Source organism: Tenrec ecaudatus, chromosome 8 (assembly GCF_050624435.1).
Source record: "Tenrec ecaudatus isolate mTenEca1 chromosome 8, mTenEca1.hap1, whole genome shotgun sequence".
Classification (NCBI taxonomy): Eukaryota; Metazoa; Chordata; class Mammalia; order Afrosoricida; family Tenrecidae; genus Tenrec; species Tenrec ecaudatus.
In genome coordinates, this window is record NC_134537.1 from 60,306,058 (window position 1) to 60,323,426 (window position 17,369).

At 39.5% G+C, this 17,369-nt stretch overlaps 1 pseudogene; it reads right to left on the reverse strand.

Annotated features, from left to right (window-relative positions):
- Positions 1-549: 549 nt before the first annotated feature.
- Positions 550-1,487, reverse strand: LOC142455412 (ER membrane protein complex subunit 2 pseudogene; annotated as a pseudogene).
- Positions 1,488-17,369: the final 15,882 nt, after the last annotated feature.

The following is a 17,369-nucleotide window of genomic DNA, read 5'->3' on the forward strand; positions in this document are numbered from 1 at the left end:
CACGTTCAGTTTGGACACACGATCAGGAACTTGAACTTCTTTAGATGAGAAAGATGTTTATGGGAGTTCATGCTCCGTTATTTACAGAAATTTAGACTTTTTGCAATTATTTACTAAGGCAAACATGACTTGCAAGATGAGGGCAGAGGTTGATAACAGGGATTATAACAACAGACATAAATTGCTCAAGTCATGATTTTAGAGGACCTTGGAATAATCTTGTTTCTGCTGCAGTAGATATTTTATCTTTAAAAATGTTTTTAAGTTTAATAAATCACCATGGTTTATTTAACAAGGTTACTTGTCCACCAGATTGTGGTTTAAAGGCAGTTATTTATGTATATATAATTTGATATGAAGAAAATGATATACAATCATTATGAGTCATCTTAAATTGCTCTTTTGTGTATTTTCTCCATCTTCCTGCTTAGTAGTAAAGGGCATTTTTAGGTTGATATAAACACATTCTTTACAATTGCATCACTAACAGAAAATTAGTATAAATTGCATTGGGCATTTAGTAAATAAGTCACAGGCCAGTCAGTTCAATTATGCAGTTGTGAAATGTATGGAAAAAGAGTTCCTGAGACTTTCTGACTGGGTGATCTGCAGTGTTTCCACCATGTCCTCAATGGCGTTAAGAGCCTATTTGGGTCTTTCTTACTTCCACCTGCAAACTGGTAAGCTCTGTTTATTTGACGAGCTGCCCAACTGGCATATATCATGTTGTGCCTTTTCGTTTTTGCGCTTGCTTTCAGATTAGAAGCAATATGCCTGGCAGACTTGAAAAGGCCAAACAAAGCCTCGTGTTTCTGTTGTTTAGTTTCAATGACTATGCAAAATCCTTTCTTGAAAGTTCGAGGACTTCAAGTCCACCTGGGGTGTATTTAACTTCAGTGCGCTGCTGACAGTACAAGTAGCTATGTGGATTAGTCATCACAAGTCCCTCTCAACAGAAGGCTTCTTGTGCATTGTCATGCTCATTGATACAAAGTTCTGCAAGTTCATGCCAGGCTTCTCGGTCTCTAACAAATTGTTCCAGATACTCATTCAGCTCCCGAATAGCCTCCACATTTCCACCCTGGGTTCTTTGAATGGCAATCTTATGCTTTCTTGCAGTAGTATTAATTGGATCTTCTTGTAAAATTTGGTCATAGAGTTGTATAGCATCATCATATCTTTCCATGGCTTCAAATCTCATGCCAGTTAGCCATTTGACTCTGACTGCCAGGGAACCCTCTTCTCAATTCTTGAAGACAAAACAATGCCAAGTCATCCCAGCCATCATCTAGGGCTGCAGTCATCACTTGCTCATGTATGACCCAAATATCATCTCCAAGCTTAGAGGCTTATTCATCAAGTAACTCCTCTCCAACTTCTACAATTTGTTCACTATTTCAGGAATTTTCTTCTCTCCATTTCCTCATTTTATCTCGCATTTCTTCCCAAGTGACATTGTACAGCTCAGAGCCCTTTGCCATCTTCATCGAACCCCTTTAGCTTTAAATTTGTAAAGAAATATTTCAGCTCCCCCAAACTAAAGAGCAGTGTGAAGGATAAACAGGCGAGATTTTGTTAAACTTCTTGCTTGTGGGCAAACTACTCCCCTGCTTTTAAACAATTATTAGAGATCCATAGGGTTGCTGGAACCATGCCCAACTCATAATGTTTTTGATATGTGGGGCATATCACTAAACTTATCTCTTCACGTTATTTTTCCTGTGGGAGACTTAGGATCTAGATAAGAGGTTTTTCAGTTTTGTTTAGGGACTGAGGATTCAACATGTCCCATTTCTTAAGCAGACATCCCCAAGGTATGTCTGGAGGCATTAAACCTTGGTTTCCCACCCAAAAGAGAGCAGAGGAGGTGATGGAGACCTTGAATGTTCTCTTTAGTCTCCAGTGTCATAAATCTCCTTGGAGAGAGCATCTCTCCTCCAAACCTGAATTTCCAGAATTAACGAGTCCTTACTGCATAATCCCCCCACCCCCCACCCCTCTTCGTTCCCTTTTATGAAGACTGACAATTAACTACTTCCAGGAAACTTCTCCAATACATTTCTCCCTCTGAGGGGCTTCTCCCACCCTCTTCACAGGAGCTTAAAGCTATTAGCTCTGATTTACGGATGAATTCCCTGAAGATACAAGAATCAGTGACAGGAGTTAGCAGAGTCAAAAGATTTTTTTACACTTCTTGCATGGCTTCCAGAATTTGTAAATAAAAGATTGTAAGACAGGAAAGCTGATCGTTTAAGGGTGGAAAAGTCTTATAAGAGCCACAAGTAAATTTACACATCAGTTCCATCTGTCCCAAAGCTGGTGGAGGAAGTAACCTGAGATATAATTTCACAATGGTTTCTGAATTGCCTCCAATTCAATTCTCAATTTCAACAATGCCATAGAGCAAGGAAGACTTGAAAATCCTCACAGAGGCAAAAAGCACTTTAGTCCTCAAAGTAGCATCCTTGCTCTACAGTACTTTAAAAAGTTGTTATGAAGCCGATTTATCTAAAGCAACACATCTTTTGATCTCTTGACTGTGGTTTTCATGAGAATTGATTGTGGGTACAGCACTGCAGAATCCTTGACAACTTCAAACTTTTCTCCTTTTATCATGATGTTACTTATTGATACTGTGGTGAGGATTTTGGTCTTCTTTACATTTAGCTGTATTTCATAGTGAAAGTTGCAATTCTTGATCTTCAGCAGCAAGTACTTACAATCCTGTTCCCTTTCAGCATGCAGGTTTGTGTTTTAGCCACATATAACAGGTTCTTAGTAAGTCTTGCTCCAATCCCGATGACATAGTCTTTGTCATATAACCCAATATCTCTAATGATTTGCTCAGCATTCTGTGTTAGAGAAACAAATCCTAGGACACTCATGTGTTTAAGAGCTTTATATAAAAAAGTAATTGTATATCAAGAAAACATCCCAGTCCACTTCAACTCAAGTCCATAAGACCAGTTTTAGTCCATAAATCCCTCTTCAAACTCTCACAGCCACATGCAATTTGCACAATGAAGGAACATCACAAGCTGGTTGGTGAAAAGTTTTGTGAATCCAATGGCAGCAGTGGTGGCATCAAATGGTTCTTGCAGGTCTCTACATGGTGTCAAAAGAAAGGTGAAGGCAGAGAGAGAGTTGGAGGTTCCCAGGACCCTCCTGATAATGAGGTCACACTCACAAGGAGGCATGGCTAGACTCAACCCCTATATTTTAATATCTTCAAGTTGACATGAGATTTATAACTACCACACATACAGATTGAATAAGTATAGTAAAAAGATACAACTCTGTAATGTGCCTTTCTTGATTGTAAATCATAGTCTTTCATTGTTCTGCTCCTACAAGTCCTTAATGATGATCAGCAAAATTTTACTTGCATGTGATATCGACGATATTGTTCTATTATTTGAGCATTCTCTTCAGTCACCTTTCTTTGGAATGGTAGAACTGCGAATCACTTTCAATAAGTTGGCCAGAAGGTTGTCTTCCAAATTTCCTGGCATGGGCGAGTAAGTGCTTCCAGTTCATCAGTGAGTTATAACATTTTAATTGGTACTCCACCAATTCCTGGAGTCTTGTTTTTGGCTAGTGCTTTCAATGCAGCTTCTTCCTTCAGAATAGTGAATTATCTTTCATATGTTTCTGCATATTCTGAGTAAGACTTGCAGCTTATCAAAATTGCATAATAATCTTTGGTAGCTATTAGAATCTAGGATTCACTGGGCTATACAATTTTATGAGTATTGATGTAATACAAATAAAAGAATACCAAGAAACTACAGAAGCAAGAATATCTTCATGGTTTCAACTCAGATTGGTTATGAATATTGATAGAATTTTGCATAATAACAACATTACTATCTTTATATTTTAGTGAACAAATTAAATTAAACAAAAAGGATGCATTTGACCAAAATTAACCCCAAAGGGTGCCTCTGAGCAAAATAAATTGTATTCCTTGAATACAATAGAGAATCTTCAGTCACTGAATGGATAATAAACAAATATATAAATACTTTTTATCCACCCACCATATAGACATAGATACTATAAAAAAACATATAGAAAAAAAGCAAAATTCCTGAAACCCTACACACATCAGAAACAGCTTTATCCATAACTCTGGAGTTTGGCTGCCAATTTGACCTGGTAATGTCAGCACAGCCAAGCATAAGTACCCTTCACAAAGCCAAACTGACTTCCCAGCCCGAGAAAACATTAGGCTTATTATCAGTCCTGAAAGAGTGATTTTTCCATAGATTCCAACAGCAGTGACAGGGGCGAGTTGTGCTTTGGTTGACATGTGGAATCGGGGCTTGAGGTAAGTGGAAGAATATTTTAAGTCTTACTCTTTTACAGTGTCACCAGCAACACCACCAGCATCTATACCAAAATATCCTATCCAAAAAAACCCTAATGGACCGAAGTGTTCAGAATTACAAGCGGCATCCAATCCCAAGTCTTTCCTACTTTAAAGCAGAATGTAACTTTTAAGCAACAGTTTGTAAACAGATTGTAACTCTATCTAGAAAACCTATGGTAACAAGTGTGGGTATGATTGATTAAGTAATGGGATGATAAATAGATCTTTCATGAATTATTAAAGATTCCCAAACAGCGTTTAAAGAAGCATAAGGTTCTGAATTAGAGGAAGCTGGATCCCAGATAGCAAACACAAAAGAACCCTCTGAAAGTCTCAAAGAACATCCTGCAGGCAGGGGTTCTTGGCTTTGGGATTCACACGCACCCGCCCTGGAAACTGGGTGCTCCAAGATTCTCTCTCTCTCCTTTGCTAACTCTTATTATTTTTAAAGATTCCTTTCTTCTCAAAGTATCCCAGCACTCAGCAAAATGGATGGAACCTCTCTGGCTCCCCCAACCCCCGGTGGCCAATGGATTTCTCTCAAAACACCCAACTCCCCTCTGCCTGACCCCAAGACCCATCCTAGGTCACCAACCCAATCCCCTACCTCTCTGATGGCTAGGACCCCTTCATGGAAATGGATTGTGTGGCCAATCTGGCACAGAATCCCTCACAGAGCAAGCGGTACAATCCCTCTGGGTATTTTTTGTTGTTGTTCATATCACCAATTCAATCCCTTTCCCTCAGAGTTCCTCCCCACCTGTGCCTATCTAACCAGAAATCACTATCCCCTGTGAGCCAAGGAAGTGATAGCTACCAAGCCAGAAACATTTTCATTTTCTTTCTCTTAGGCTTTTGTGTTCTCCCTATGTTATATAGTAGGTTGATTAAAGACTCTTGAAGACATATAGGGAGTCTCATTTTTGAGGTAGCAACCCTGGAGGCTGCTCATGTCCTTAGGCACATCCACACAGCCACCCCACACAGCTTCCTTTCTTGGGGTTAGTATCCAGCAGTGTCTTAGACACCTAACACTAACGGAACAGGCTTCCCCCAAATCAGGGTGAGCACCTGGTGCCCGGCCTCTATACTCTTATTATGTCCCCTTCCAGGCCTCACATCTCTTGCACACAAACTCCTGGCTGGACCGCTCACAGACAGGAGCAGGTAGGTCATGTTCCTTTCTCCAAAAGCATAAGGCACCAATCTCTGGTACTGAGTGAAGAAAAATAAAGGGAAACAGAGTGTGGCCCTTAGTCAAGGAGCTAAGGATTTTTTTCCCCTTAGCTCTGAGGCTACTTACCAAAAAGACAAACCTTTATCACTCTATCACAGGTTAATCTGTGTACTAGTTTCTACTCACACCCAACACCACCTTGAGACCTTGCTTTCCATTTCCTAGTGAAATACACAGCCACATTAACTGACAAGTACTAGCAACCATTGGTGGATTATCATCAGCAAAATTTCTCTTGCACATTGTATCATTAATGTATTGTTCTATTACTTGCACATTCAGTTGGATCACAGTTCTTTGGAATGGGTACAAATACAGATCTTTTCCAGACAGTTGTGCAGGTAGCACTCTGATTTCCTACATATTTATAGTCTTGGAAACACGATGGAGTATTTCCCCTTTGACCACAGTGTCATTATGAGGCAAAGTCAACTTGACAGCAGGGGGTGAATGTTACTGAATTGTGCACATGAAGAATATAAGAACAGAAGTGATCTATTACGCACATGTTTACTGAAATCAGAAAACAATCATAATATGATTGAGATTTTAATCAAACTATTAATTATGGCCTAAAATAGTGTCATTGTGTTGGGAAGAAAACCCAGCTTTCTAAGACAACTAATGTTATCTTCATAAGAAAAAAAAGTATCTTAAAACAAATTTACACACTTGATCTCCCATAGAAGCTAATTTTCTACTATTACACTAAAGTTTGTCATTCACAAAAAGACAAATATTATATGTGTGTAAGGTTGAGTTGTCTAGAGAAATAAGCCAGTGACCTTCATCTATGTACAAGAAAGAACTTTGTATTAAAAAGCAACTTTACCTCAAGAAGCGGCTCCTGCCTAGTCCATCTCAAGTCCATAGGCCCCATGCTAGCCAGGCCTTCTTCAGACAAAGATAGATGTAGGTCAATGACGCAGAAATGTGAAGGAGGAGACAGGGAGATCACAGGGTGGTGACTGCAGAGCCACGTGGACCCAAGGTTTGTGGAGGTATAGCACGGCACTGAAAGCTCTCAGAGTCAGGAAGCCCACACAGTGTTGACCCTGGGGGCAGACAGAGAGTCCCAGTGAAGTCCCAGGAAGGAGGAATGTGAAGCGGCAGAGAGATATCTCTGTTTGGTTTTCCTCTTATACAAAAGCAATACCCCCAAAGGGGTGTCATCTAGCTACCACTTGATTGACAGGTCAAATGTCTCCCTAAATACAAACAGTATGAGATCATTACTTTAAGGATAAACACTAAGACAAACGCAGGTCTCCTTTCTCAGGTCATGTAATCTTTTAATCTGGTTTCCCAAGCAATGGGATGGTGTGCCTGATTAATGCTCATGCGCCATCTATCATCCCCTTACTGGGGGTGATATTAATAACCATTTTGGCAAAGGAGGCCGCATCTCAGGTGGGGTCAGTTTCTCGTGTTGATGGGAAAGTGACTTCCCTATAACATAGTTTTATGGTCAATCCAAATTAATAGAAATTCTGATATGGCTGCTCAATGATTCTTAATGGAGATTCAAATCCAAAGTTGGGGTGGAGGAGGTGTGTCTGTCTTAGAGAAGGTTATTTCACTTCTGTTGGTGGATAAACATTGTTTCTACAGGCCCCTGAGGGCCAAATATACTTGATTTTATATTCCTAATTGGCCACTTGTGACCTAGTTTCTATCCAGCCTTTGGTGACCCAAGCCACACACAAGTGACAATCAAGACCTAGTCTCTATCCTTTTGAGGTGCACATCATCCTACATAGGCTACAACGGAAGAATCCTTTTTGAAAACCCCACTAAGTAAACTAGACTCTACCTTAAACATACCTTTAGTAAAGGAACTGAAATATTCCCTTGGACTGGAAGCTGAAATGCCCTAATATGAGAAGATATGTTTGACTACTATCCCAAGGTTATGAATTTGGAGACCATTGCACTGTGTTCAAATCTCCTGCTTTGAAGATGTCCAACAAATGGCAATGCAGCTCCAGACTGCTATGTATTTACTGTTTTCATAATCTCTTACTTCATATTACACGTGTTGGTCTACCAGGTATTGTTTTGCCTTTGTGAATGACCATTATAGAAATTTTTCCCTATCTTCAACCCTCATTACTTTCATAAATAGTGTTCAGTAACATAAGTTTTAAATATGTACAAGTCAACAATCCATATATTTTAGTCTGAATCACTGTCCTCTATAATATGTACATTCCTTTCTAACCAGTATTTTAACATGTACACCACTGGCTAAATTAAATAAAATTACCAGAAGACCCATGATGATTATTTATAATGTCCCACAATAAAATAATGATGTCCCTGAAGTGAACCAGGGAGATATATATATATCTCAGATACATGAATATATTTTGAGTTCGTGCTTAATCATAGCCCTAATCTGAGATCAATTAGGTCTTATGAAATGACCAGACTTAATACTTGCCCTTTTAAATAGATTTTTCTTCACCATAATGTGGTGAAGAAATAGATGGTAACTAGCTAGCAGAAAGAATGCTGCCTGGGATCTCGGGCCTACTTTTTAAAAGCTGCCATCTAAATGAGGTGCCAGCTAAACTTCTGCAGGCATCACTGAAGAAACACACCAGCCCGTGTGATTCAATGATTGTAATTATTAAATCTAAGACCAAGGATAGAGCGCTATTAGAACTTAAAATCTGAGCACCAGGTTTGCAGAGGACTATGGGTGACACTGAAAGCCCAAAATCCATTTGCAGGGTCCCTTCGTGGATCGTTTCCAGTGAATTCCTTGTGATCATTGACAAGAGATGTAAATGGCGTGCTATCAGATGGAGTGGATTGGAAAGTAGACAAATGAAGATGTTGCTTTTGTTGTTGTTAGGTATCACCGAGCTAGTTCTGACCAACAGCTACCTTATGCAAAACAGACTACAATACTGCCTGGTTGTGCGCCTTCCTCCCAATTGTGCCTATGATTGAGCCCTTTGTTGCAGCCACTGTATCAATCCATCTCCTTGAAGGTCTTCCTCTTTTGCTTTGTCCATCTATTTAACCAAGCATGATGTCCTTCTCCAGATATTAGTCTCTCCTGACAACATGTCTAAAGTATTTAAGATGAAGTCTTGCTCTCCTTCCTCGAAGGAGCACTCTGGCTATACTTCTTCCTAGACAGGTTGGTTTGAATGTTTACCAGTCCATGATATTTTCAATATTCTTCTCCAGTACCACAATTCAAATGCACTGATTCCACTTCATTTTTCATCATTTAATATCCAACTTTCCAATGGATGAGGCAATTAAAACTACAATTGGCCCTTTGCCTCCTACTCCTTTCCTCTATTTCCTTACGCTTTCCTCGTGTCCCACTACCATGTTCAGCCTTCATTCTGGTTTCAGGAATTCCTCTCAGTTACCTTTCCCTTGGTCACTCCCTACCAGTCCGCCCATCCCCTCCCTCCACTGGTTTTGAACCACTCGTTTTTCCCTTGTCCCTGGTTTGGCAAACACCTCCTCCCTTCCCCTACCTCCCACACTCTCATGTTCCTCTGGGACCATTGGTCCTGTTATTTTCTTCTCACATTGGTTGTCCAGCCTATCTTATCTAGGTGGACCTGCGATATAGTAATATATACATAAAAATGCAGATGGCTTTGACAGCACTAAAGTGGCACAAAAGAACATGGCATTGACAGCAGCCACACCAACACACTGGCAAACAAAAAAGCCACTGATATACAAAATTTAAAAGAAGAGGAAAAAAAAGAGCAAAAAAACCCTACAGATGTGTACATATGTAAATATATTTATGATTGTGGGGGAATAGACCTATGTGCCTATATTTATAGGTTCAGTAGTAGGGTAACAGGTGGACATTGGGCCTCCTCACGCATACTCCCTCAATACAATAGCACCATGCTCAGCAGAGCCGCCATCTAGCCCAGAAGCAACAAAGTCCACATGGAAGCAGCACACCAACATATGTGATCATGAAGGGTCGAGGGGACCAGGTTTCAAACAACAAAGGCAGGGAAAAAATCATATCATTGTGAACGAGGGGAGCGCGTGATGGGGACCAAATGCCCATCAGTAGACAGCTGGACATCCCTTGCCGAGGAGTAGTGGGAAGGAGATGAGTCACTCAGGGTTCAGTGTAGCAACAATGAAACTCAAAACCTTCCTCTAGTTCTTTTTTAAAAAACCATTTTATTAGGGGCTCATACAACTCTTATCACAATCCATACATGTACATACATCAATTGTATAAAGCACATCTGTACATTCTTTGCCCTCATCATTTTCAAAGCATTTGCTCTCCACTTAAGCCCTTTGCATCAGGTCCTCTTTTTTCCCCTCCCTCCCAGCTCCCCCCTCCCTCATGAGCCCTTGATAATTTATAGATTATTATTTTGTCATATCTTGCCCTATCCGGCATCTCCCTTCACCCCCTTTTCTGTTGTCTGTCCCCCAGGGAGGAGGTCACATGTAGATCCTTGTAATCGGTTCCCCCTTTCCAACCCACTCACCCTCTACTCTCCCAGTATCGCCCCTCACACCCCTGGTCCTGAAGGTATCATCCTCCCTGGATTCCCTGTGCCTCCAGCTCCTATATGCACCAGTGTACAACATCTGCTCTATCCAGGCATGCAAGGTAGAATTTGGATCATGGTAGTTGGGGGGAGGAAGCATTTAGGATCTGGGGGAAAGCTGTATTCTTCATCAGTGCTACATTGCACTCTGACTGACTCATCTCCCCCCTAGACCCCTCTGTGAGGAGATCTCCAGTGGCCTACAAATGGGCTTTGGGTCTGCACTCTGTACTTCCCCCTTCATTCACTATGGTAAGATTTTTTTTTGATGATGCCTTATACCTGATCCCTTTGGCACCTCATGATTGCACAGGCTGGTGTGCTTCTTCCATGTGGGCTTTGTTGCTTCTGAGCTAGATGGCCGCTTGTTCAAGCCTTTAAGACCCCAAACACTATCTCTTTCCATAGTCGGGCACCATCAGCTTTCTTCGCCACATTTGCTTATGCACCTGTTTGTCCTTGGCGATCGTATTGTGAAGGTGTGCACCCAATGATATGACTTTTTGTTCTTTGATGCCTAATAACTGATCCCTTTGGGACCACGTGATCACACAAGCTGGTGTGTTCTTCCATGTGGGCTTTGTTGCTTCTGAGCTAGATGGCCGCTTGTTTATCTTCAAGCCTTTAAGACCCCAGACACTATCTCTTTTGATAGCCGGGCACCAGATTTACTTGTTCACCCGCTTTGGCTTTAGCAGTTGTGTCGGGAGGGTGAGCATCATAGAATGCCAATTTAATAGAAGAAAGTATTCATGCATTGAGGGAGTGCTTGAGTAGAGGCCCAAGGTACTTCCGCCACCTTAATACTAAACCTATAAATATAGACACATAGATATATTCCCCCACCCTCATATATATATATATTTGCATGTACATGTCTTTGTCTAGACCTCTATAAATACCCTTTGCTTCCCCCGAATTATCATGATCCCAATTCTACCTTGCAAACCTGCTTAGACCAGAGGATGCACAGCAGTAAAGTTGGTATCTGGAATCACAGGGAATCTAGGACAGATGAACCCCTCAGGACCAACGCTGAGAGTGGCAACACCAGGAGGGAAGGGGGTGTAGAAAGGGGGAACTGATCTCGGGGATCTACATATAACCTCCTCTCTGGGGGATGGGCAACAGGAAAGTGGGTGAAGGGAGACACCTGGCAGTGTTAGATAAGATAAAATATTAATTTATAAATTATTAAGGGTTATTGAGGGAGGGGGAGCAGGGAGGGAGAGGGAGGGAAAAAAGGAAAATGAGTTGATTCCAGGAACCCCAGCGGAAGGCGAATTTTGAGAATGATGAGGGCAACGAATATATAATGGTGCTTTACTCAATTGATGTATATATGGATTGTGATAAGAGTTGTATGAGCCCCAATACAATGATTTATTTTTTAAAAAGAAAATACAATTGGTTTTGCTCAGATGCACCTTATTCCTCAATGTAACATCTTTTATTTGTAGCAAGAGGTCTTGTGGAGTAGAATTACTTTTCTTTTGATCTCTCCCCTGCTGCACCCATGAGAATTGATTGTGGATCCACGCAAAATAAAATCCTTGACAATTTCAACCTTGTCTTCATTTTCATGATGCTGCATATTGGTCTAGTTGTGAGGATTTAGGTTTTTATTTACATTGAGTTGTAATCTATTCTAAAGACTGCAATCCTTGATTTTTCATTAGCAAGTGCTTCAAGTTTTCCTAGCAAACAAGCTTGTTTTATCTGAATATCACAGATTGTTAATAACTTGTTCCAATCCGGATGCCACATTCTTCTTTGTATAAATCAGCTTCTCTGCTTGTTTGTTCAGTATTCAATATAATATTTATGGTACGAAGATACAACCCTGTTGTACATCTTTCCTGATTTTAACGATGCAGTATTCTCTTGTTCTGTTATCACAACTGCCTGTTGATCCATGTACAAGTTCCTCACGAGCACAATCAGAAGTTCTGGAATCCCCAGTCTTCTCAAGGTTATCTATGGTTTCTTATGATCCATATGGTCATATGGCTTGGCATCGTCAATAAAACACAAATAAGCATCTTTGTGGTATTCTGTGCTTTCAGCCACGATCCATCTGACGTCAGCAACACCATCCCTTGTTGCATCTCCTCTTCTGAGTCTGGCCTGAACCTTGGGAAGCTCTCTTTTTGTACTGTGGCAGCAATCATTGCATCGTCTTCAGCAAAACTTTACAGGCATGTGATATCAGTTATGGTGTTTTATAATGTGAGCATTCTAGTGGGCCACCTTTCTTTGGAATGGGTACAAATATGAATCTCTCTCAAGAAGTCGTCTTCCAAATGCCCTGGCATATACAAGCGAGTGCTTCCGGTGATTCATCAACTTGTTGAACCCTTTTGATTGGCATTCCTTTCATTCGTGGAGACTTGTTTTTAGACAATGTTTTCAGGGCAGCTTGAACTTCCTTTAGTACCATTGGTTCTTGCTCATAGGCTTCCTCCTGAAATGTTGGCATGTTGACCAGTTCTTTTTGGTATAGTGACTCTGTATATTCTTTCCATCTTTAATGATTCCTGCATCACTCAATATTTGCCCACAATGTCTTTCAATATTGCAACTCAAAGTTTGAATCTTTTCTTAATTTTTTTCACTTTAAGATATATTGAGTATGTTCTTCCCTCTTGGTTTTACAGTTCTAGTTCCATGCACACATCTCATTATAATATTTTGCTTTGTCTTCTTGAGCTACCTCCTTGTAATTTTCTATTCAGCCACTTGACTTCATCCTTTATTCTATTTGTTTTAGCTAGTCTACAGTTAAGAGCAAGTTTCAGAGTCTCTTCTGACATCCACTTTTATGTTTTCTTTCTTTTCAATCTTTTTAATGAAATTTATTTCATCATGAATGATAGTCATGATATCCTCACACAGCTCATTAGGTCTTCTCTCATTAGTGTTCAATGCATCAAATATGTTCCTGAGATGTTCCTGGTATTCAGGTAGAATAGCTTTAAGATCATATTTAGGCTCTCATGGACTTGTTTTAATTATCTTCAGTTTTAACCTGAACTTTTATATGAGCAATTAGTGATTTGTTCCACAGCCAGCTCCTGGCCTGGTTTTAGCAGTTGAAATTGAGCATTTCCATCTTCTCTTCCCACAAGGGTAGTCAATTTGATTTCTGTGTATTCCATCTGGAGAAGTCCTTGTGTATAAGTTCTTTTGTGCATAAATTTGAATATTAGTTGTATTGACTGAATTTCCTTAAAAGTAGAATTATATAATCCTATCGCAGACTGCATTGAATGCCATGGTTGATTTTACAATGTCTGTTTTTACAATGAAGACCACACCATTACTCTTGATTTTGTTATTCCCGGAATGATAAATAATATGATTTTCTGATTCAACATGTCCAAGAGCAGTTCATTTCAGCTCACCAAAGTCTAGAACATCGATCTTCATTCATTCCACTTAATTTATGAGGACTTTTCACATTCCAAGTTCTGATCATTAGCTGACCCTTTCAGTTGTTTCTCCTTGACATTGAATCAAGCCTTATCAGCAAATGAAGATACGAAAGGGTCCATTCCCACTGGCTTTACCTGATTCTGGTCAACATGGTGCGGTAGACTCTACTCCAAGAAATCAGCTCTTCTTCAGTCATATTTGAAATGGTACTATTGGTAATTTGGCACTATTTCTGACACTATTCTGCTTCAACTCATTAGGCCCTCAGCATCTGACAATGTTTCCAACCTGTGATAAGGCTCTCAAGGACTCCTTCATCCAAAGTGGAAAGCCAAGTCCTGCTCTCTCTATTCTTACTCTGGAAGCTCTGCTGAAAACTGTTCACCTTGGCTCACACTGCTGGCCTTTGACACTTTAGCAACAGAGCTTCCAGCATCACAGTAACACACAAACCACCATAATATGACAAATTGACAGATCTAGTTAGATTAAAATGTAACACATTATCATTTGACTCATTATAAATTTATTCTAGTTTTTTATTATTTTCTGCTTTCTTTTCATTTGAGGTTTTTGTTTCTTTTGTGATTGTTAAAAGTTTTTTGTGTTTTGTACATATTTCTTTATTAGAAATTCAGGATCTATCTATCTATCTATCTCTATCTATATATCTATATATCTATATATATATATACACACATAGTAACTGGATGTTTCTTGGGGTTATGGCAGGGGAAGTTGGGGGCAATGGGATTCTAATAATAATGAGTACCAGAAAGAAGAAAATATTCTAAAATTTACTGCTGTGATGATTGCACACTTTTTAATATGTATAAACCATTGAATTGTATGTATAAATAAAACAATGTTTTTATAGAAGGTAATTTCCTTAATGCTTAGCATAAAGATGGTGAGGGCTTAGTTTCACTTCAAACAACTGCCCCATATATACTGACCTGATACCTTGATTACTGAAAGCAAGAGGGCTGAGCTATTAACAATTAACTAAGGTAAGCTGCAATTCTGACGTGTGATAAGGATGACCTTGTTTAATAATGGAGTTCACAGGTGAGAAGTAATGTTTAAGGAGCCTCATACTTAGAATAAGTTCTAATAAGAACTCAGCAGTATACACATAAAAATTACACTATTCAGCAAATTATTCTAAGTTTTACAATAATAAAAAATATTCTCCAATTTACTTTCTTATATGATTTAAATAAGTGTTTTTACAGTGAGTTAAAATCCAAGCACTTTCATAGCCTAGATTCAAAATAGCTGTCTCAGAAATTCCATATCATAATTGAATTAGTTAGTCATACAAAAGTTTTACATTCCAACATATCAGTTGTTTTTGCATTCCCCAAACAATTCAAAATCACCTGATTATCTTTTTTTTTTTAACCAGAGCAGTACAACAGGAATATAACACATATTGGAGTATTTGTTCAATGACAACCTGCATTGTCAATCTTTCTGTTTTTATCCCCCGTCCCCTCCCTTCTCTTCCTAGCTTCCTTAATCCTACTCCTTTTACCTCTGACACCCTCACTTTCTATCTCCCTCCCTCCTTCTTTTTATTTAATTATTTCTTTCATTTGTCTGACTAAAGCAATCATTTAAACTTTTACCCATTGGATATTTTGAAATATAGTGAAGATATTTTCATTGTAGAAAATTTAAAAAATAAAATTATCTGGAGTTTTAAAAGTATGGAATTCAGTCTTTCACAAACTTTCTTGAACAATCATACAAAGACCTAACTCACTGTCGCTTATCATAGTACATTGGATTTTGTGTTCTACACATATTGAGAACATAGAAAGTTCTGAAGAACAGAAATAAACAAAGATGCCTAATGAGACCCCCAAACTATTTTGGGAACATCAGCCTATACTAAGGTTTCCAACAGGTGTCTATACTGTGGAATTTCCCAAAGTGCTCAACATGTTTTGGACATTTTGTTTATCACCAAGCCAGGGATAAAATTAGCAAAATAATAAACCGTGTATCTAACAGAAACTTTTAAAAAAATACTTTTATTGGAGCCTCTTACATCTCCCATCACAATCCATACATTCATCCATTCTGTCAAGCACATTTGTACATATGATGCCATCATCATTTCAAAGCATTTTCATTCTACTGGAGTCGTTGATATCAGCTCCCCATTTCTTTCCCCACCTTTCCCTATCTTCCCTCCCTCATGAACCCTTCATAAGGCATAGATTATAATTTCCATCTTCTTTAGTCACCTTTCACCCACTTTTCTGTTGTTCATTCCCCTGGGAGGGGGTTATATGGTGATCCTTGTGATCGATTCCGCTTTTCTCCCCCCACCCTACCTTTATCCTCCTGGTATTTCTATTCTCATTGTTGGCTTTGAGGGGTTTATCTATCCTGGATACCCTGTGCTGTGGGTTCGTAGGTGTAGCAGTGTGCATGTTCTGGTCTAATCTGATTTGTAAGGTAGATTTGAGGTCATGATAGTGGGAGAAGAAAGCATTAAATAACTAGAGAAAAGTTGTGTAGTTTTATTGGTGTTATAATGCACCCTAACTGGTTCATCAATTTCTTGTGACCCTTCTGTGAGGGATGTCCAATTGTCTATAGATGCACCTAACTGGTTCATCAATTCCTTGTGACCCTTCTGTGAGGGGATGTCCAATTGTCTACAAATGGGCTTTGGGTTTCCACTCCTCACCTCCTTCTGCCCCATTCACATTGAGTATGATTTTGTTCTGGGTCTTGGATGCCTGATACCTGATCCCATGGACACCTCATGATCACACAGGCTACTGTGCTTGTTCCATGTGAGCTTTGTTGCTTCTGAGCTAGATGGCCGCTTGTTTACTTTCAGGCCTTTAAGACCCCCAGATGCTATATCTTTCTATAGCCAGGCACCATAAACTTTCTTCACCACAATTACTAATGCACCCATTTTGTCTTCAGCAATTGCATTGGGAAGGTGAGAATCACAGAATGCTGGATTATTAGAACAATGTGTTCTTGTGTTCAGGGAGTACGTGAGTAGAGGCCCAATGTCCATCTGCAACCTTAATTCTTAACATATAGATATGGGTACATACTTCTATCCCCCTCTCATTATATATAAATATATTTATATATGTGCATGCCTGTATTTAGACCTCTATAAATGTCATTTTACTCCTGGTCCTTTCCTCTATTTCCTTTATCTTTCCTCTTGTCCCACCATCAGTTTGGCTTTCATTTGTGTTTAATAATTCCCTGCTGTTACATTGTCCTTGATTAAGCCCCACTTGGCATCCTACGTATTTCTCCCCATTGATTTTAGTTCATTTGTATTTCCTTTGTCCCTGGGTTGGTTCCCCACACCGGCCTTCCTTTCTCCCATATCCCCCAGAACCATCAGTCCCATTATTTTTGTCTCCGAATTGTTTATCCTGCTTATCTTATCTAGATAGACATGCAGGGACATTAATAAGTGAAAAAACCTGGTAAAGCCAAACAAAACAACAGATGAAGTCAAAACCAATAAAACAATAACAACAAAAACCCAAAATAACAGGAGAAGGAAAGCAACTGACAAAAATGGAAAAGCCTTTAAATAGTTCAAGTTCTGTTTGTTGACATTTACAAGTGTTTTCCATTTGAGTCTGATGGGGTGTCACACTTTGTCTTCAAGGTCTATTTTTGGTATTCCCCAGGGATTTCATCACTTTTCTCCCCTTGCTGCTCTGTTGCATGCCCTTCGTGTTTTGTCCCAAGGTCGATTGGG